The sequence below is a fragment of the Macrotis lagotis genome, chromosome 1, assembly GCF_037893015.1.
Source record: "Macrotis lagotis isolate mMagLag1 chromosome 1, bilby.v1.9.chrom.fasta, whole genome shotgun sequence".
NCBI lineage: Eukaryota > Metazoa > Chordata > Mammalia > Peramelemorphia > Peramelidae > Macrotis > Macrotis lagotis.
Genome location: NC_133658.1, coordinates 24,706,720 through 24,728,259, shown reverse-complemented (window position 1 = coordinate 24,728,259; position 21,540 = coordinate 24,706,720). Strand labels below are relative to the sequence as shown.

General features: G+C 44.0%; 1 protein-coding gene across 2 annotated transcripts in view; it reads left to right on the top strand.

Annotated features, from left to right (window-relative positions):
- Positions 1-342: 342 nt before the first annotated feature.
- The window catches only part of RNF24 (ring finger protein 24), a 101,913-nt gene continuing 80,715 nt past the window's right edge, over positions 343-21,540 (top strand). Inside the window, exons 1-2 of one of the 2 annotated variants that reach the window (XM_074196064.1) lie at positions 343-478; positions 8,544-8,755. The gene's annotated coding sequence lies outside the window, so the exon portion shown is untranslated. Of the gene's footprint in view, positions 479-8,543; positions 8,756-19,433; positions 19,528-21,540 lie in introns of those variants that run through there. The other variant, XM_074196068.1, reaches the window with a different exon arrangement.

Here is a 21,540-nt window from a genome sequence, read left to right as displayed (position 1 = left end):
AGACTGTTGAGATTATTTCCTGGTTACCTGGAATAGAATCACAGGTTCATCCTTTGAAGGCATAGTCAGTCACTACTGTGGCAAGCCAACACACCACTCTGACTCAGACCACATGAATGTGAAAGCAGAGGGAAGATGACTCCAACCAAATTAAGGCTGTAAACTTATTGAATTGCCTTTTAATTGTTAAGTAAGCTTCCTTTTATTGAATGCCAAATAGTCCACAAATGCTTCATTGTGTCTCAATTCCCCAACCTGGACCCCACCCCCTCTTGATTATGAGCTAGACTGGCCTAGAAGAGCCTCAGCAGCTGTGGTCCTTTTTGGCCGACAGCCTTCAAAATAAAGCCAGTTTCTCCACTGATCTAAAGTTCAAATCAAATTCCTCACTCCCAGGAATGTCTAATGATGTCATGGAAAGAACATTGGCCCAGGAATCTGAGACTAGAGTTCTAGGCCTGGTTCTGACACCATATATGTAAGTATAAACTGGTAAAAACCAATTTGGTATGGCCCCAGCCCTGCTCCATTGCCCCATCTGTATTAAGACTAACACACCTGGAAACTGAGTGTTACTCCTGCCTGGATCCTTCTTCCCAAGCTCCAGCTTGTTTGGAGCAGAGTGAAGTTTCTTGGGTCCCTTGCCCTCATTTCTTATTGTTTATTTGGCAATTCAGAAAATACCATCATTTCACTAGTCCACATTATCCCACTCTTTTCTCCCACAGATGATGGGGAAGCCTCCTGTGAGTGCTGTTATCTTCATAATTCTAAGTTTTAGCCCTGAGTGGGCACCAAAAACACTCCAATGTGAGCTGCCCTCTTACTAAGGGCAATGGAGGTCGCAAAATGAGACTCTTCCCCATTAGGGCCTACACTTCTCCTCCCCATCTTCCACCGTGTTTCAGTGATGCTGACGCCCTTCATCCAAACAACCTACTCCTCCTTTGCAGTCCATAGAGTCATGTGGTCATAAATCTTAGAAATAAATGTTCTTCTTGTCCAATGAAAGCAGGAATCCCTCTACAACATCCTTGGGAGGTGACCATCTAGTTTATACTTGATCATTTCCAGTAATGGGAGCTCACTACAAGAATGAATGAGTAAGCATTCATTAACCCCTTACTGTGTGCAAGATCCATCCTCTTTTGTGGGCAGTTTTCATTGTTAGAAAGCTTTTATATGTAGCCATTCATCTCCCTGTAACTTCTTCCCATTGGTCCTGCATTTGCCTTTTGGAACTACATGGAGCAAGTCTATGACCTATGAATCTACATTTACCGTCAGTACATCATCTAAGATTCATACCTCCAGTTTCCTCTGTTTTTATGGGTTCTAGAATCTTTCCAGCCTGGACACCACCCCTGGACCTATTTCAGTTCTTCAAGGTTCCTCTGGCTCCTAGAATTACAGGTGGTCCTCCAGATAGGGTGTGACCAGTGCAGAGAATAGCCAGTGTTCCCTTCCCTTCAAGATGCAGCTCAAGCACCATATTCTACAGGAAGCCTTTCCCAATCCCTCTAATAACTGGTAGTTAATGACTTTGTACTTATTTCTTTTTATTCTCTCTTTTTTCTTTGAGCACTCCTATATGTTCCCAGTGTTTTACCATGTAGTGTTTTACCCTCCTTCCAAGGAGGAATCATTTCATTTATTGTATTGCATACTCAGGCTCAGATATATCTAATAGAAGCCCATTGATTAATGGATTTAACGATGCTTGTCAGAAAAATGAAGGTTCACATCTTACCTATGGGCAAGTCACTTCAGTTCTCTAATAAGTCTTATCCATAAAATGGGGATAAGACTATCTCCAGTACTGACTTCACAGACTCAAGGGAACTAATGCTTCAGAATATAAAATGCGTGTTGTAAATTAGAAATCATTATCCAAACACTCAATATTACCATGACTATTGTCCTTATTGACATCTGACAGAAGACAACTATGTCAAACAGCTAGTCTATAATGTTCTTGACATCCCTTCCCTACACGATCCCCAAATTGACTGGGTTTTCATTGCATTTAAACTACTGTCTATCCCAATCTCACAGGAATCTCCATCTGTAAATGATCCTGATCAATCCTTTCCTTGCCAGACCATTTTGTTTGCCCTTCTTTGGTATCTTGTAAATAGCTATATACATGCATATACATATATATATATACATATACACATATATGCTCACTGCCTTCCCCCATTGCAATGTTGACTTCTTTTGTCTTTGCATGCCCATCAATTTGCCTCAACTAGTCATAATCAACTCCAATGATGGTCACAAAATGGCAGCTCATAAAATTGATTGATATATCTCTCAGTCTTTCTTAGATAACCATGTTAAGTTTTTTTAACCCAAATTTAACACAGATCAAACTTTTTTTTCCCGGTTTACTCTCATCTTGGGAGATTTGCCCATCATTCTGACCTATCAAAGAAGGGCATTGTAAATCATAGTTTGCCATACAACCTATAAACAGTCATCTTCTAGCTTCATGTCACAGTTATAGTAGACAGAACAATGAATTTAAAGTCAGAAGTCAGATTCTACTTACCTCTCCTCAGCTGTTCAATGATCAAAGACAATTTTAAAAGACTTGAGATAGAAAATATCATCCACATTCAGAGAAAGAACTAGGGCGACCAAAGCAGACCATTTTCCATTTTTAAAATTTGTTTTATGCTGTATGGTTTTCCCTCTCAAGGTTTTCCCCATTTGTTCTGACTCTTCTTTCATAACATGATTAATATGGAAATGTGTTTAACATAGTTATACATTTATAACCTATATCAGATTACTCATCATCAAGGGGAGGGGGAGGGAAGAGAGGGAGGAAAAGGTTAAAGTCAAAATCTTATCCAAAATGAATGTTGGAAACCATCTTTAAATGTAATTGGAAAAATAAACAAATTTATGTTTTAAAAAACAAAGAAGATAGGTTCCAATGATGACTCTACTACTTAATACCCTGGGGACCTTGATACTTGGGACATTTCACTAGTCACTTCAGTTTCTCACATCGGTTTCTCCCTATGTTAAATGAGGGTGTACTAAGCTCCTCGTTTGGGTAGTACAGTGGATAGAGCTCTGGGATTTCAGTAAAGAAGAGCTAAGTTCAAATCTGGCCTCAGACATTGACTAGCTGTGTGACCCTTAAACCCTGTTTGCCTTGGTTTCTTCACACATAAAATGGAGATAATAGCACCTACCTCCCAGTCCTGTTGTGAGCATCCAATGAGATCATATTTATAAGACGTCTGACACCTAGTAGAGACTTAATAATTTCTTTCTTTCTGTCTGAATCTACATCCTCTTTCACTCATAAATTTGATAAACATGAAATCTATGCTTTTATTAAACTGATAAGGAAAGATTCGTTAAACAACATTGAGTATTGAATTTGGGCAAAATCTCACTTCTGCTAATTCCCACCTGTATCACTTTGGACAAGTCACTTCATAACTCCTCATGGTTTGAGTCTTCCCATCTGTAAAAGGGGAGGTTGGGCTAGCTGGTCTCTGAGATCCCTTCCTCATCTAAAATTATGATTTTGTGGCAATCAGGGTCAGTATCTGAGAGGATGAAGCAGCAAGTCAAGAGCTGGGACTCAGACCCAGATAAAGGAGAAGGAAATAAGCCTCCTTCTATTCACACTGACTATAAAAATAGCCACGTCCTCTTTTCCCATTTCACCTGGAAGGTATTCCAAGCAAATAATAACTGGTCACGGGGCGATAGAGATAAGAGAAGGTAGTGAAAGTGATAATCCTTGGAAGATCAGGACTGGAAACTCAAACATACCCAAATGTGCGGGGACATGGGAGTAGAGGGGCCCAGCTTTCCTCCATCCCAGTGCATGTTGGGGCAGCCCTGCCTCTTTAACAGCATCCTCAGCTTCCCAAGTTCCCTTCCCCCAAGCTCTACAGGGCCCTGCCTCAGAAAACATTGGCCTTACTGTCCTCTCTTCCCTTTCTGCAGTAAAACCCAAGGGTCTTCTCAATGGCAGCTTTGTAGAACCTAGTTAACTATGGCCTCCTAGAGGTGGCTGTGGGGGAAGGAAGGGATGGAGGAGAGGGCTCTGTCCAAAAGGTTAAGCAGAGACCATCTGTGTGGGTACCAGTCACAGAAGAACCCTTCGCTGCTACCACCATCATCCCCACTCCCCCAGCCCCTGGCCCTCACACACACACACACACACATCATCTTTACACCCTGAATACAATGAGACATTGACAGGGGGAGACGCCAGGTCCAGCTTCACTTGTGCCAATTATCAGGGTTGAGAATTAAGTTCAAGGATGGAGAAAAGAAGGGAAAGGATGCTCTTGGGAAGCATGTCTCCCAAGTCTCTCGATGTCCCCCTTTCTGGACCTGGATCATGGCTCTGGCTCCCCAATCTCCCACTTTCCCAGCACAGAGTAAAAATAAATCTTACAGTCTTTTGCCAAGCATTTGTTAAATGTTTGCTTTTGGACCTTCTGCTAGTGCTAGTAATTTATTGGGGCTCCTGTCCTCAAATAGCTTGTATTGAATTGAAGTCCTCCCTCCTAAGAGGGAGTATGTGTGGGAGAAAATTATATTTGAAAGAGGATCCTTAAGGGAAAAAAGTTTTAAAAAGAGGCATCTGCCTCAGTTTCCCCATATGTAAAGGATTCCTAAGGAATTTTCCAACTTCAAAGGACAGAAGCTTTGCTAGTGGACTTGCAGGCACCAGTGGAGACAATTTATCTGGAACAAGGAGAGTCCTGTCCCAGTACCCAGCAGATCACAGCTGAGAGACAACCACTAAATTTCAGTAAGACTGACCTTGAGTTAGCTGGGATACAAGAAAGACTAGACAAGAAAGTCTGCCTCCCACCTGGGAGAATGAGGACAAATCACTGAATGTCTCTGAGCCCCAATGTCTTCATCTATAAAATGGGACACTGGTTCTTGCACAATTGCCATCTCGGAGCTGGTTTGAGAGTTTGATAGGAATGTTCTAGAAAGTGAATTGTTACAAAGGGAAGGGTGGTGTGATGGAATGAGTTCTGGACTGGAAGCCAGGAGACCCAAAATCAAGCTGTGGGACCCCAATATCATCTATAAAATGGGGATGAGCACCTGGATCGATCTACCTTTACCCAGAAGCATCAGGGACAGAAGGGGTCTGGTGATGTCAAGCAGATTTTTTCACATGAGTATTTTGAGGGCCCAAGGATAATGAGTCCCTGACCAGAGGGGGAATACAAAGGGGGAGGGATGTGGTGTATGGGAAGAAGGACATAAGGAGAAAATAAGAGGAAAGTAAGGAGGTATTGCTGGGAGGAGAGACTGGTGCCCAGGAGGTGGAAGGGACATGTAGAGATGAGAAGCTCTAGAGAGACAATGCAAATGGAAAGTTTACTAAAGCATGGAGAAGGGTCACCAAGAGAAGAGCGACCTCTAAAATAAGGGTATAGGGGTGGCTAGGTGGCATAGTGGATAAAGCACCAGCCTTGGAGTCAGGAGTACCTGAGTTGAAATCCAGCCTCAGACACTTAATAATGACCTAGCTGTGTGGCCTTGGGCAAGCCACTTAACCCCATTTGCCTTACAAAAACCTAAAAAAATAAAATAAAATAAAATAAAATAAGGGTATAGGCCTCTATCCTAAAAGATTCTGAATATTGAATCATAAAGCCAAAGTTTGGGATTCAGGTTAAATTCTCACCTTGTCTACTTTCCGTTAACTGCCCCACCCCTTGTCCTTGTCCACAGACTGACCACAGTCCTGAGGAGAGACTGACCCTGCCCCTCCCTCCCAACTCTAGCCAGGGGGTTGAACTCTAACATTGACCCATGGTCTGACCTCAGCCTCTGGATCACAGATTCCTTCCCTAAGCCCCATGAAATGTGAGTAGCTGAGAAATGCCACAGTGCCGAACCTTGCAGAATCATTCTGTGTTGGGTGTGGATCATAGCAAACATGGCAGGCAAGAGAAGGGGGGACAAACAGACTCCTGGGGAAAGCCTTGGGAGAAGCTTCCAGGTCCATGCCCACATAGTCCAAGCTGCTAAAGACACTTCCAGGAGGAGGAGAACATGGGCCAGATGGCAACATCCATCTGGGCTCAGAACACAGAGCATCTCTTCTCCTCTCCAACTTTGGAGAGCTGAAAAAAACTCTGCAGTGTCCTGGTCTCTCTGCTTGTGGCAATCGAGTCACAGACAGAAAGACAAGAAGAGAATCAGATCACAGGACTTTGAGCTGGAAGGAATCTTGGTCCAAGGAGCCCATTTTACACAGAACTAATGACTCACCCAAGGTCACAGAGGCGATCGAGTACCCAGATCGGAACCCGTGTTCTCTGATGTCCCAAGACAGTACCAGTCCTCCAGTAATTGTTTGAGTCTGGCTTCTAATTTTTTATTCTTGGACTTTTCAGACAGATACCCTAGATCTATGGAGATTAACTAAAGAATCACAAAACCTTAAGAGTTGGAAGAGGACTTCAACCCCATTAGAGTAGCATGGCCTAGAGGCAGGAAGATTCATCTCCCTGTGTTCAAATCCAGTCTCAGTTAGTTACTAGCTATGTGACCACCTAGCTGCAAGTGATTCTGGGCAAATTACTTAACCCTGTCTGCCTCAGTTTCCCCATATGGAATAAGAGTATAATAGCAGCTGGCTGGGAATGATGTTGGAAACTTTTGTCTGTCTCAGTTTCTCCCGTAAAATAAAAGTAATAATAGTAGCCACCCTGCAAGATTGTCGTGGTCAAATGGGATAACCTTGTAAAGGCACATAGTAGATGATATCCGAATGATTATTCTCTTTCCCTACTTGTTGATGATATAATGGACATCCTTGGAGAGTTAAAAGATTGGTGCAAGGGGCGGCTAGGTGGCGCAGTAGATAGAGCACCGGCCCTGGAGTCAGGAGTCCTTGAGTTCAAATCTGGCCTCAGACACTTAATAATTACCTAGCTGTGTGGGCCTGGGCAACCCACTTAATTCTATTTGCCTTGCAAAAATCTAAATATACATACATACATACATACATACATATATATATATATGTATTATATATATTTAGATTGGACCAAGACTCCCTCCTGCTCAACTCTGTAACCTCTGAATTTAGCAGAGTGGTCCAGTGGTTAGAGCACCAGCTAGATATGGAGTCAAGGGGACTTTTGTTGAAATCCCACTTGATTGGGGGTGGCTAGGTGGTGCAGTGGATAGAGCACCAGCCCTGCAGTCAGGAGGACCTGGGTTCAAATTCGGCCTCAGACACTTAATAATTACCTAGCTGTGTGGCCTTGGGCAAGCCACTCCACCCCATTTGCCTTTCAAAAATAGATGAGCTGAATAACCTAGGGCAGCAACCTCTGTAGGGTGGTAATTCCTATAGGACTTCTCTCACAGAATGTATGAGATTCACAGAAGAGAATGTATATTTAAAAAAATGCTTTAGGGGCGGCTAGGTGGTGCAGTGGATAAAGCACTGGCCCTGGAGTCAGGAGTACCTGGGTTCAAATCCAGTCTCACACACTTAATAATTACTTAGCTGTGTGGCCTTGGGCAAGCCACTTAACCCTATTTGCCTTGCAAAAAAATTCCTTTAGAAATGTCCTCAAATGTCCTTCCCAGCTATGTGACGCCCAGCAAACCAATGAGGCTTTAGGAATCATTAACATCGGGCTCACCCCTGCAGTACTTACTTCCCAAGCATACTGTCAGAATCAAATGAGAACATATAGATATGATTTCAAATATAATGTAAACCTGAAAGTCCATAAAAATGTCAGTTAGGATTGACATGAATTCTTCCTTCCAGAGCCACCCAGAACAAGTTAAAGTCCAAAGGATGTTGAGGAGGTCCCAGGACAGTTGTATAGATCATATCACTAGAGGGAACAATAGTCATTGAAAGTGAATGCAATAATAACAACATTGTGTGATGATCAACTCAGATGGACTTGGTTTTCTCTACAGTACAATAATCATAGATAATTCTAAAGGACTTGTGGTGGAAACTACCATTCACATCCAGAGAAGGAACAATGGAATCTGAATGCAAACCAAAGCTTTCTATTTTCAATTTTTTAAATTTGTTTGATGCTTTAGTTTTTTCCCCTCTTGTGGTTTTTTCCCTTTTGTTCTGATTCTTCTTTCACATGATTAATATGAAAACATGTTTAACTTAGTTATGCATGCTTAGCCTATATTAGACAATTCTGTCAGGGGCGGGAGGAAGGAAGGGAGGAAGGGAGAAAAATGTGAAACTCAAAGCCTTACCAAAAAAATGACTGTTGAAAACTATCTTTACATGTGGTTGAAGAAAATAAATAAATGTATTTTATGAATGCAAAGTCTGGGTTGTATTAAGTCAGGGAGGCAGGATTTCCAAGAATATGAAAGTGATAGGAGGAATAAGGCAAGGATGATCCCATTGTACTCTCCACAGACCACAGCAAGAGATCTGTGTCACTGGCACAAGAACCCACTATGGAATGGGGGGGGGGGGCTCAGAGGAGGGCCTCTAGGCTGGTGAAAGGTTTTCCATTTCTTTTAAATAGGATGGACTGAAGAAAGAAGAACCAGTTCATCGTTAGCCTGGAGCTGAGAAGACTTAAGAAGATTAAAGGTCGTCCTGCTGTTCTATGTGGCCTAGAGGACCCCACTAGGGGTCTTGGGGGACATCACAGAGAGATGGATCTGGATTTGGTGTCTCTGTTCAATTGACTCTCTCCTCCCACACCCTGAAGTCATTATAGAAAGCAAGGAACAGGTAATGAATTATTAATATGTTTAGAAGCCTTGTTAAAACCCTGTGATCCCCTTAAGGATGGGGGATTGGACCTGAGATTTCATTGATATGGGGAGAGGAAAGTTCCATTCACCCAATCAGGTCAACATCTGCTCTTCCGTGTGTTCTAAAATGCCAAGGTGAGGTGACTTGTTCATAGTCACAGTGGGAGTGGGAGGCAAATCTCGCACTGCGCTCTTCCAGGTTCACCCCGGCACACCCAGATCCTTGATGGATTTATTTTGGCCTTTGTTTTATTTTCCCCAATGACTTGTACAAACATTTTCTTCTTGATGCAATTTGAGAGGCAGCTGCCCAGCCACACCTGTCATCCCCTTGTGAAGATGCAGGGCAGAGCTGAGGAGGGAAAATCACCTCTCTCCTGCTGGAAGCTACCTCCTGATGTCTCATTACATTTTTGGCCTCCATGTCACAGAGCTGACTCAGCTTCTAGCAGCCAAACTGTGATATAGCCTTCATCGGGGAAAGCAATCCCTAGGACCATTGGCCTTGGTGTCCTAGGAGCTGATACTCCCACATTCTGCTGCCCAGGCTAGCTGTCAGACCAGCCTTCCTTGGACTGTGAGCAGTCTCCAAATGAGAACAGGGCCATGGATAGGCTATTCAAGGAGGAAAAGACATTAGATATTATTTAATCCGAGAAACAAAATGAATAGAATATGTCACAGTCAAATAATAAAGCGCAGATGGAAGGCTGTGATCCACTGACATTGACCTTCTACTTGTTCCTGGCTAGGGATGCTCCATCTCCAGTCTCTTGGCATTTTCTCAGATTGTCCCCTAAGTTTGGAAGGCTCTACATACTCTTCTCTATTCCTGGTTTCCTTTAAATCTGAGTTGAAGATCCACCTTCTGAAAGAAAACATTCCTTTGTTGTTTTTGTTGTTGGTTGGGGTGGCGTGGTGGGGGTGGGGATGGTGGGGGGTGGTGGCTCCTTCCCTCCCCTTGCCTATCATCCTTGCATGGAGAAACACAGCATTGCTACAGAAAATCTGGAGAGTATTTTAAGAGGTAAGCCTTGAAAAGGCGTTGTGAAAAAAATGATTTGTTATCACCATCTAGCCCCTTCTATACCTCATTTTTCAGATGGGGAAAATGAGGCCCAGATCCTGAGAGGTGGTTTATACAGGGAGGGTATTTGGAATAGCTGAGACCAACCAAACCCCGATCTGCTGACCCCCAGGCTGAAGTATGTCCATTTATGTAACTTTGCTCCTCCCAAGCCCCATCCCATTCCTTAAAGTTAAGGCAGTAGATTCTCCTGTTGCTTTCTCCAATAGCAACAGACCTTCCATAGAGTAGGTTCTCAATACATCAATATGGATTGATTTTGGCTTGTTAAAAATAATAGGATTTTGAGCTGGAAAGGATCTTGTTCAGTCCTTTCACTTCAGTTGTGTTTGACTTTTCATGACCCCATTTGGGGTTTTCTTGGCAGAGATACTGGAGTGACTTGCCATTTTCTTCTCCAGCTCATCTTACAGATGAGGAAACTGAGGCAAATGGGATCCTATTTCTTGTCCAGGGTCACAAAGTTAGTAAGTATCTGAGGTTAGTTAGATTTGAGCTTTTGAGATGAGTTTTCCCGATTCCAGGCCTCTATCCCCTGTACCACCCAGCTGCCTGAGAAGGTGAAGCCACAGCGAGTCCCTACCTTCAAGGAGTTTACAATCCAATGTACGTAACTTTCCTTATATTTTGTTCCAGTCGGGGATGTATTGGTAAATATTTAACAACTGGTTGGCTTCAGCAAGCTCTTGTGAAGTCTTACTAGATAGCCAGGCACTGCTAGAGAAATAAAGACAGAGAGAGAAAAAGAGCCTTGCCCTCAAGGAGTTTATATTCTATTTGGGGAGAGCAAAACATAAATAGAAGCACAAAATAAATGCGGAGTAATTTCAGCGGTTGGGAGGGACTAGGGGAATCCCAACTCTTTTAGGAGGTAGCATTTTGACCCTAGTCTTAAAGAACTAAAACATCTGGGAAATAGGGTCCCCAAAAGAATAAGTGATTTGTCAGGACAATTGCAACCATCTCCTAAAAGGACTCCTATCCACTCTATAGCCTTTTTCCATGCATCCGCACCATAGCCAGAGCTATCTTTCGTTTCAATGTCTCCCTGTTGCCTCTAGAACAAAATACAAATTCCTCACTTAGACACATAAAAGTCCACCAGGATCTGGATCTCACCTAATTTATCATACTTTATGCATGTTCATTCATTCATTCAATAAACATGGATTAAGTGCCTACTATGTGTAAGGTAGGCTAAGGCTAGGAATACAAAATAAGCAAAAGTCAGCCTCTACCTTCAAGGAGTTTACAGTCTAATGTACATAACTTTGCTTTATACTTTGTTCCAGTTATGGATGTATTTGTAAATATTTAACAACTGGCTAGAGGGTAGAATGTCATTGATACTTTTAAGCTTACACCAAATCATTAAGATTTTTCTCTTTCACTTTCTCTAATCTCAACAGTCAACAAACCAATCAACCAAGCCCTGATTTATGGGTTGCCCATTTCTAAAGTGCAAATGCCCACAATGAAAAATGTAATAATCAATCTGGTACCAGATAAACTGGTCTATCTGCTGTTCTCCAAAGTCAATACTTGACTTTCTGTCCTTTTACCTAAACTGTGGCCTTGTCTACAATGCCTGCCTTTTTGTCTTCTGGCTCAGAGCTCTGGCAAACCTCTCCTGACTCCTTTGGTTCTGGGGTTCTCAAAAGGCTTACCAGGCTACACTTTTGAGTTTTGCTACAAGGGACACAAAATTTTGGAGGTCAGGTTATTCTTGATAAAAGAAAATTTACAAAATAATTTAGTTTAATATAAATTTGACCTACCTTCCTAGTCTATGGGGTTCAATAAGCATAGAATTCACAAAATAAACACAACTTGTCTATTGCATGTAGAACCTAACCTCAAAACACGTTAGACCTTGAACTCACCAAGGACTCAACAAAAACACTTTTTATTAAAGAGAAACCACAACTGCGTCTTCCTTAGTGTTGCCAACTTTGATGTTCAGGGAGCTGTGATTTCCCTTGGCAAAGAATACTGTGCCATGAGCAATAAATTTAAGAATTTATTTCTCTGGGGAGTGTTAGATCCTTGCTCCTCAAATTATCATAATAGCCATAACAATAGAGGACAATTCTATAACATTTTAAGGTTTGCGAAGTTCTTTATAAAAATTATTTCATTTGATCCTTACAACCATCTTGAGGTACTGTCGATACACCCATTTGACAGATGAGCAAACTGAATCAGAGAGGGTCGTGACTTATTCAGGATCACATAGCTAGCACGTACTTGAGGAGGATTCTGAACTCAGATCTTCCTTACTGGAAAGTCCAGTGCCCGATCCCCTGTGCTATCTAATTGCTAAGTCATCTCGGAGAGGTAGGTGTTGTTAATATTCCCATTTTACAGGTGACAATAGCTAAGGGACTTACCCTTATCTAAGGTCATACAGCTAGTAAATGTCTTAGCCAGGACAGAACTCAGGTCTTCCTGACTCAAAGATCCAGTGCTTTTTCCCCTGGAATATATAGCTGCCAAATTATGATTTATCTATATTACTATATATAAAATATGTATTTTATCATATAGATATCATATATTTGTTGTATATCATATATTATGCTTTTATACCATGTTATATCATATATGTGTATAGTATGCCATATATATTATATGCATATATATTTGTAGTAGATCATATATTTGTATTTATCGTGCATAGGTATCATACATCATACATATTTATAAGTATATCATATAACATATGTGTATCACATATACTTGTAATATGCATATGTTTTCTGTATCACAAATATGTGTTGCATTCAGACATAGCATGCATATATCACATAGGCATTCGATGTATTCACATGGCATATCATGTTTGTGGTACATGGTATATGCGCCACATGTGTGTATCATGTATGTTTATAGTCTACCATTTCATATATATCACATTTGTAGTGCAAACTTGACATATATTTATATATCACACATGCATATTATGTATCATATATTTATAGAATGTCCTAGATGGAACATAATTTCCCCAAAATTATGAATTGTCTTTCTGTTTTGTTTAGTTTATGTTACCTACAGCCCAAGGAGGTGATTAGTTAATGCTTGTTGGGCTACCCAGTCACTCTGTCCCATTCACATGAGATAACAATCAAGTTCAAGGGGTCACATCGGTGAGAGGACCAGCCCTGTGAACTTGGTATCAGTCGTGGGGATCTAAGTATAAGGCCCGGTAGAGTTGATGGTGAACCTTTATCAAATGGATGAATCCCCAGCCAACTTTATGATGCCAGGGCATGGCCCTTGGTCTGAAGGGCATCTCCCAGGAATGTACCATGTGCACCTACCTAAGATGACACAAGGGACTCTTGATGCTTCCTCAGTGACTAAGGGGTTGAAGAGGCATGCTTTCTGCCCTGCCCTTTCCTATGAAGGTCAAATGGGAGGGAGAAAGAAGCAAAAGCAGGGAGGAGGAGGAAGAAGAAGAGGGGGGGAGGAAAAAGAGAAAGAGGAGGTGGAAGAAGGAAAAAAAGAAGAGGGGGAGGAGGGCTATGGAAGAAGAGGATTCACTTAGAGTTGGGTAGTGAAAGGAACCCAGGACTTGGAAGCCAGAGACAGGTTCAAAGCCCAATTCAGCTCTTGCTGGGATATCACTTGGAAATCACTCTCTGGCTTCCACTGTGCTCCTCCAATGTGTAAATACAACAGGAATCTATTAGATTGCTGGTCTCCATCCCTTTTTGATCATGCACCGCTCCCCAGCAGCACATTTTTCTCCCTGAGAAATGAGTATAATTCTCTTTTTCAAAAGGATTTTTAAAAACCATTATTTAGTTAGTCGATCTGTATTTATTAGACTCTGCTGTGCTAAATACCTATTCTTCTCTGTCTCGCCTGTTCTTCCTCCAAGAAAAAAACCAAAACCCTCGAAACAAATGTAATCAAAAATGGCACAACAATATGCTTCACTTTATATATTACATTAAGAGCTAACATATATTATTGTTGGTATTGCTGTTTGGTTATTTTTCAGTTGTATCTGACTTTTATAACCTTTATAGGTTGTTCTTGGCAAGATATTAGAGCATTTGCTAATTCCTTCTCCAACTCATTTTACAGATGAAGAAACTGAGACAAATAGGGATACTTGACCTGACCAGGGTCACTCAGCTAGTAAGAGTCTGAGGCAAGATTTGAACTCAAGAAGATAAGTCTTCCTCTCTCCAGGCAACATACTCTTACCTACTTTGCCACCTACTTCCCAGGGTTGTTGTGGAGGATCAAATGAGATCATATTCGTAAAACACTTTGCAACCCTTAAAAGGTTATACAAATATAAATGTCAGCTATTATTATTAGCTAACAGGATAAAGATAGAGATGACTGTATAGGAGGCAAACCCCATGATTGGCTATCTCAGGGAAGAAAGGATGTGACCAGTCTTCCTTCCTTCCCTCAACAAGTTGATCATGCATCCCTTGGGATAAAGACATAGCACCCCCTTTCCTTTGCCCCTACTTTGGAGAATATTGGACTGGAAGATCTCAAAGGCCCCTTCCAATTCTCAATCCCAGGATTTCATAAACCACAATTTCAGATCCCTGGTCAACAGCAGAGGGAGAGGCCCATGACTTATTTTATCTCCTTAAAACCAAGGACAACTTTTTTTTTGAAAACTTGGGGACAGGATGGAAAAATTCTCTTGGCTAGAAGGACTGGGGTATTTTTTTCTGTGCATTGTCTAAGAGTAGGTGGATTCTATGGATTAGTCTGAAAGTTATTTACTTGGTAAGAATCCCCTTTTATTCATACATTTCACTTTGAGTGAACCCTAGGCTGACCTGGGGCTGCAGAAGGAATGAGAGCAGGTCCAGAAGGCTACAATGAGTCTTGGGGGCTAGAACTCCCTATTCAGAGCCCAAGCATCTCAGAAATAGAGAATGTTTCTCTGTGGGTCACTCATGCAGGGTGGAGTTGTTAGCCACCTCCTATGTACAGTGCATTTTGGGTACAGAAATGAAAGACTCCACAATCTTCATCCTCATGAACCTCACGAGATAGAAATCAGTCATTCCACAAACAAAGATTAACCTTCTTCTATGTGACAAGGACTGTCCTAAGCAATGAGGGTTCAGAGAAAGACCAGAACAACCCCTACCTTCTAGGAGATCATGTTCTAGTGGGCATGTTAACATACAAACATGTGCATACAAGACGTAAGTATGGATATGGATATCATAAAATGTGAAATGTTTAATCAGAAGTCCTGAAAACTGCTTCATGTTTAATTGATTTTATGGATCAAGAATATCAGCAGTTACTACTTCCTGTTACCAAATGTATACTTTTCAGTGTTTTGCATTTAACATTTTCTTAGTGGGTAAGAGATAATAACTATCCCATACCTGATTTATATTGCATGCTGAATACCACCCTACTCCTCCCTTTTGGGAAGACCTTAAACATAAGCCAACATCCAAACCTTAATGGAAAATGACTAAAGTGACCAGAGAGATGAGTCTTAAATGAGCCAATGAATGGGAAGGAAAGGAGTCTGATTCCTCTTCTCGGAGGTTAAGCTCCCCAAGAATTGAACCTGGCTCTGGGAAACAAGAATAGAGGAGCTCTGGCAAATGCCAGCGGAAGATTGCTCCTCATCACTGGTCCTAGCACTTCTTTCTATTAAATAAGGTAAATAAATATAAATGGAAAATTATTTCAAGAGTGTTCACAGCTAGTGAGATCAGTGAAGCCTTCACGAAAGAGGTGGCACCTGAGTTAGGCTGTGAAGGAAGCTAGGGAATCTAGGAGGTGGAGGTGAGCAGGGAGCCTATTCCAGTCATGGGGAGCCACTCCTGCAAAGGCCCAGAGGGGTGAGACAGAATGTCATTTTCAGAGAAGAGCAGTGACCAGGCTAGTTTGACAAGAATGGAGATGAGTAATGGGAAATAACACTAGAAAGGTATCTAGGAATTAGATTGTGAAGAATTCAAATGTCACCTTGAAGATTCTGAATTTTATCCTAGAGACAAAAGGGAAACAGTAAAGATTTGGGAAAAGTGGCAGGCTGACACTCCTTTTTGTCTGAAACAGAACTTATTCAGTTTCCTCCCAGACCCTTCCCTATTCCAAACAACTGAGATCTGGCCTTTAGGAACATTAATGAAGCAGCTACAAAGAGGATCAACTGGTAGAGGGAGGGAGTGACTGGAGGCAAGGGAGTCAATGAACATTTATTAAGTCCTTGTTATATGCCAATCTCTGTGTTCAGCATTGGGGATACAAAACAAGACAAGAGACACATCCCTGACCTCAAAAGCTTAAATCCTAATATGGTAAATACTTCATAAACAAACGAGATCCAGGGGCAACTAGGTGGTACCATGGATAGGGCACAGTCCTGGAGTCAGGAGGACCTGAGTTCAAATCTAGCCTCAGACAATAATTATGTAGCTGTGTGACCTTGGGCAAGTCACTTGACCCCCTTGCTTTGCAAAAACAAACCAAAAAAAAGATCCAGTTGTTGCTGTTGTTCACTCGTATCTGACTCTTGTGATTTTCTTGGCAGAGATAATGGAATAGTTTGGCATTTCCTTACCCAGATGATTTTACAGATGAGAAAACCGAGGCAACAGGATTAAGTGATTTGCCCAGGGACAAGAAAATTGCACAGGCCAGATTTGAACTTGTCCTCTTGACTCCAGGCCCAGCTCTATCCACTGAATGACCCAACTGCCCCAGCATAGATGAGATATAATCTGAAAGGGGAAGGCATTTGCATCTGGAAAGGTCAAGAAAGACCTCCTCAGAAGATAGGCTTGGAGCTTAGTCTTGTGGGAAGCCAGGAAACCTAAAAGGAAGAAGTGAATGGGCAGATCATTCCAGGCATGGGACACACTGACACCAAGATGGGAAGGTAAAATGTGTGCTGATGGATCACAGAATGTGAGGGGTGGGAGTCATGTGTAGGAAGAATGGAAAGATAGAAAAAGGGGGCCAGATTTTGAAATGCCAGACGAAAGCAAATAGGAGACTATTGTGATTGTTCAGGGGAGAGAAGTGATGAGAGCCTAAATCACCTTAAAGGTTGGATCATAAGAGAAAAGGAGATAATATCATGGAGGAAGGATGGACAGAACTTCACAACTCACTGGAAGTGGGGTTTGAGGGAGAGGGAAGTAAAGAAGATCAGTCTGGATGATTGGGATGTTAATTATAATACCAGAAGAAATAGGACAATCTGGACAAAGGTCTGGGGACATAATGACTTCTGTTCCAGACAAGTCAGATGGGAGATGACAGACAGCTGGTAAAATGGGAGTTGAGTTGGAAAAAGATATATGAGGAATAGATACGTAGACTTGGGAGTCATCAACACGGAGAGGATACGCTTCCGCCCTTCTGACGATGGTGCCACCTTCCTCTCAGCCATCTGGTTCATCTCTGCCTCTTCCTACTCCCTCAGGTCTCAGCTCCAATCCACTGCCAAGTCTGGTTCATTGTGTATAATTGAATCAATGGAAGCACCAAGGAGGAAAGTACAGAGAAGAGAGAGGAAACAAGGATCCTAGAGGATGATCACGCTCAGAGGTCAGGTAAAGACTGATTGGCTGAATGGTTAGAGATGTACATAGAGAACTAAGACTGAGCAGTGTCACTAGAGCCAAGGAACTGAGAAGAATGGGTTCAAATCCCACCTTAGATGTTATCTACAAGTACAATGTTAAGCAAGCTATGCCTGTTAACAACTTTGGGCCTCAGCTATAAAATGTATAATGACTTGAGTTCTCTTTCAGGTCTAGACATAGCATCTTAAGAGAGATAATTTAGGAAGGAGATGTTAAAGTATCATGAGAGAAAAGGAGATAACTATCTTGGAGGCAGGATAGACAAAGCTGCAAAAAGGTCATTGGCTTTACCTGCTAATTTTTTGTGATGGCAAAGACCTGGAAATTGAAGGGATGCCCATCAATTGGGGAATGATCTAAGAAGTTGTAGTATATGATTGCGATGCTATAAGAAATGAGAGAAGGATGCTCTCAGAAAAACCTGGGAGGACTTGTGAAATGTTCCAAAGTGAAGTGAGCAGAACCAGAACATCACAACGGTAATATTATATGATGATCAGATGTGAATGACTACTTTATTCTCAGCAAAATAATGATCCAGAATAATTCCAAAGGATTTTTGATGAAAAATGCCAGCCACCTGCAAAGTAAGAACTGATGGACTCAGAATGCAGAGTGAAGCAGACTTTTTTTTATTGTTCTTGGGATTTTTTGGTCTGCATTTTCTTTTGCAAGGTGGTTAATAGGAAGATGTTTCACATGACTGCACATGTATAATTAGTATCACATTGTTTGCCTTCTCAAAGAGGAAAAGAAGGGGAGGAAAAGAGGGAAAGAATATAAAACCTGAAAGTTTTTTTAAAGAATGTTGAAAATTTTTGTTTACATGGAATTGAGAGAAAATAAAATAAAAATGAAATAGATTTAGCAGTGAAGGTGATCCTTAGTAACCTTGGAGAAAGCAGTCTGAATTGAATAAAGAGGTGGGAAGGAAGCTTGCAAGGAAATGAGAAGTGAGTGGGAAGTGAGTAAAAATTAAAGTGAAACCTGTCAGCTGTGGAGGATAAGAGAGATCCAAGTCACTTCCCTTCTCCTGTTTGCAAGTTTGCAGAGTTGTGATCCTAGAGCAGGTGTTCGGATGGGCGATTTAAAAACAATGCATTTCAATACATTCATTCCCTTGGTAATCGATGATGTGTAAAGACATCGTTCTCGAGATGCCCACCGGATGCCCACTGTCTAAGGGGTCCGTGACGGCCTGGATCGAAGGGGCTATTCAACAGCCTGATTTCCTATTTGGGTAGAGTTCGCCTCTAGCTCTAAGGAACCCAGAGCGCAGGACACAGAGAAATGAAGGGGCAGGTGCCCCCGCCGCGGTGCCCTCCGTGGGGGCGGGGCCCCCCGCCGCGGTGCCCTCCGTGGGGGCGGGGTCCTCCCGTGCCCTCCGTGGGGGCGGGGCCCCCCGCCGCGGTGCCCTCCGTGGGGGCGGGGCCCCCCGCCGCGGTGCCCTCCGTGGGGGCGGGGTCCTCCCGTGCCCTCCGTGGGGGCGGGGCCCCCCGCCGCGGTGCCCTCCGTGGGGGCTTTCTCCTCGTGGCGGGGGGCCATCCGGGGCCTTGGCAGGGAGACCCCGAGGCGGCCGGGCCGCGTCCTCGCTGGGGGCAGGGCGGCCTCCGTGGGCGCCCCCCCCCCCCCGACAGGCGCCCCCCCCCCCGCGTCGGCCGCGCAGGCGCGCTGCCCGGGCCTGACGCCGCTTCTGCCCTCCGCGGCCCGGGCGCATCCGGGTCCCTCCTCCCCTCCCCCCGGGCGGCCTCGCCCCGCCCCCCGAGGCCCCGCCCCCGGGAGCCCCCGCCCCGCCCCTGCCCCGCCCCTCGGCGCGAGGGAGCCCCAGACGGAGGCACCGGCGCGAGAGGAGGAGGAGGAGGAGGAGGAGGAGGACGAGGAGGAGGCGGAGGAGGAGGAGGAGGAGGACGAGGACGAGGAGGAGGAGGAGGCGGCGGCGGCGGCGGCGGAGCGCAGCAGCGGAGCGGGAGCGGGAGCGGGAGCGGGAGCGGCCGCCGCGGCTGCCCTGTCCGTCCCGACCCCCGGCCCGGCCCGGCCCGGCCCGCAGCTGTCCGGCCAGTGAGTGGGGGGCGGGGCGGCAGGGCGGGCCTGGGGAGGGGGCAGTGAGGGGCGCCGGGGGCTGGCGGGAGGAGGGGCCGGGGAGGGGCGCCCGGGGGGCATGAAGATGGGACAGGGCAGGGAGGGGCCGAGCCGAGGATGGGGTCTCCATGGAGACGGGGGTGACAGGGGCTGAGGAGGAGGGGGCACCCGGCGGTGATGCTCGGGCGCGGCGGGCGCGGGAGGGGAGCCGGCCCGTGCCAAGGGGGTCCTGGGCCTCCCCGGACCCCCCCAGTTCCTGCTGCTCAGGGATGGGGCAGGACTGTCCGTCCTCACTCTAGCCCCGAAAATACACTTTCTGTGCCCGTTGGAGAGGAGCCCGGACAATGGGAGATGCCCTCTCCTGCCTTCAGATGGTCCTGGGCATCAGCCATCCCTTGGCACCGCTGTGCCCCGCCAACTGCCCCCCTGCAGGCCGTCAGAAGGGGGGGCGAGAGTTGGCTTCACGAGGCATCTGTGTCATCCCTAGACACATGGACCTCCGAAGAGGGGAACCTGCCTCTTTTCTGGGGTCACCAGAGAATGCTGCCCCCCCTTCCAAAGGGTGTGGGCTGCAGGACAGGGGCATACCCAGCCCTCAGCAACCTGCACACAAAGTTTCTCTGCTCCAGGCAGTGGTTCCCTAGGACTCCAGAGAGTGCTTTGGGGGTGGACTGGAGGTTCAGAAAAGTGAGGGAGGCGCGGAGAAGGACCTGGAAGTCACCCACACACACGCCTGCCTTTAGAAGGGTTCTTTCCTTGGCCCGATGGGGCTTGGGGGGGGGGGGGTTTCTCTGGCATGTTCTCCATGGCATCCCTCCCTTTCCTTTGTGGAGATCTCCCATTTGTCATTTATCAACAGTTCACACCTTTGGAGTGCTCCCACTCTAGAGAAAAATCTCTATTTCCACTTGAGTATTAACAAAAATCCACCTTCTACGTAGCCTTCTGTCCTTGGTCTCTATTATTTGGAAGTATTCATACACATCTATACTGTATATATTCACATATATATCCACACACATGTACATGTATATATGTATCATGTATGTGTGTATGTATGTATACATATATATGTACACATATATATGGGATATAAAAAGTCTCCTTTGTTGCTAGCTCCTGCGTGGGTGGGTGGGGCACCTAGAAGAGACTCTACAATCAGAATTATAAGGGCAGGGATATAAGAGAGTTATTAGGTCATCCATCCATTTTCCTGATTTTGTCAATTTGGAATCGTTCCATACATTTGTGGCTTAGTATTTTATCAGCTCATCCTAAACCCAGAAACCTTGTGCCTCATTAAAGTTGCTGGGCTTAGTTGGATGCCAGTGTACATTCAGCCTTTAGTAAAATGCAAGAGCAGAAAATGTGGTCTTAGCTCTTCCCATTTCCATGGTGTTCAAATTACAAGGTGGTGCTTTTTTTTTTTAATTTAACCTTTTAGCAAAAGGTTTTCTTATGGGTCCCCTTTGCTTTGATATGAAGTTCCCCTGTTTTTAATAGTCTGGTAATGCAGCTCAGCTCACTGGCTCCTCTTACAGGACTGCTGGGAAACAAATGCTAGACTACATTTTCTCATTGTCCTGATTCTCTGGGGCCTACATTCCTGCAGAATTTAATGTTGACAGGCAGACTTGGTCTTACTTTGTCATTTTGTATGTCTGCAGGTGAATTTTACTATAAAGGGAACCCCTTACTCTATAGCCAGAGACCCTGCCATCATTCCTGCCTTCTTTTTCATTTCGTTTTTATCTTTTTTCAGGTTGAGCTTGACAGTTTTTAGAGTTGTTTCTACAGGGACAATTATATTTTCATATATGATTGCTTTAATCGGTCTCCTCAGCTCCAAGAATAGGACATGTCTCCAAAGAAATTTTTGGCCTCACCATTTTGAAGGGGGAGGCAGTGGTTAAGAATATGCTAATGGTAAATAAACTGCCAAATGTTAAAATCATCTAATATTGTCTAATCCTTTGATATGGCTAAATATAA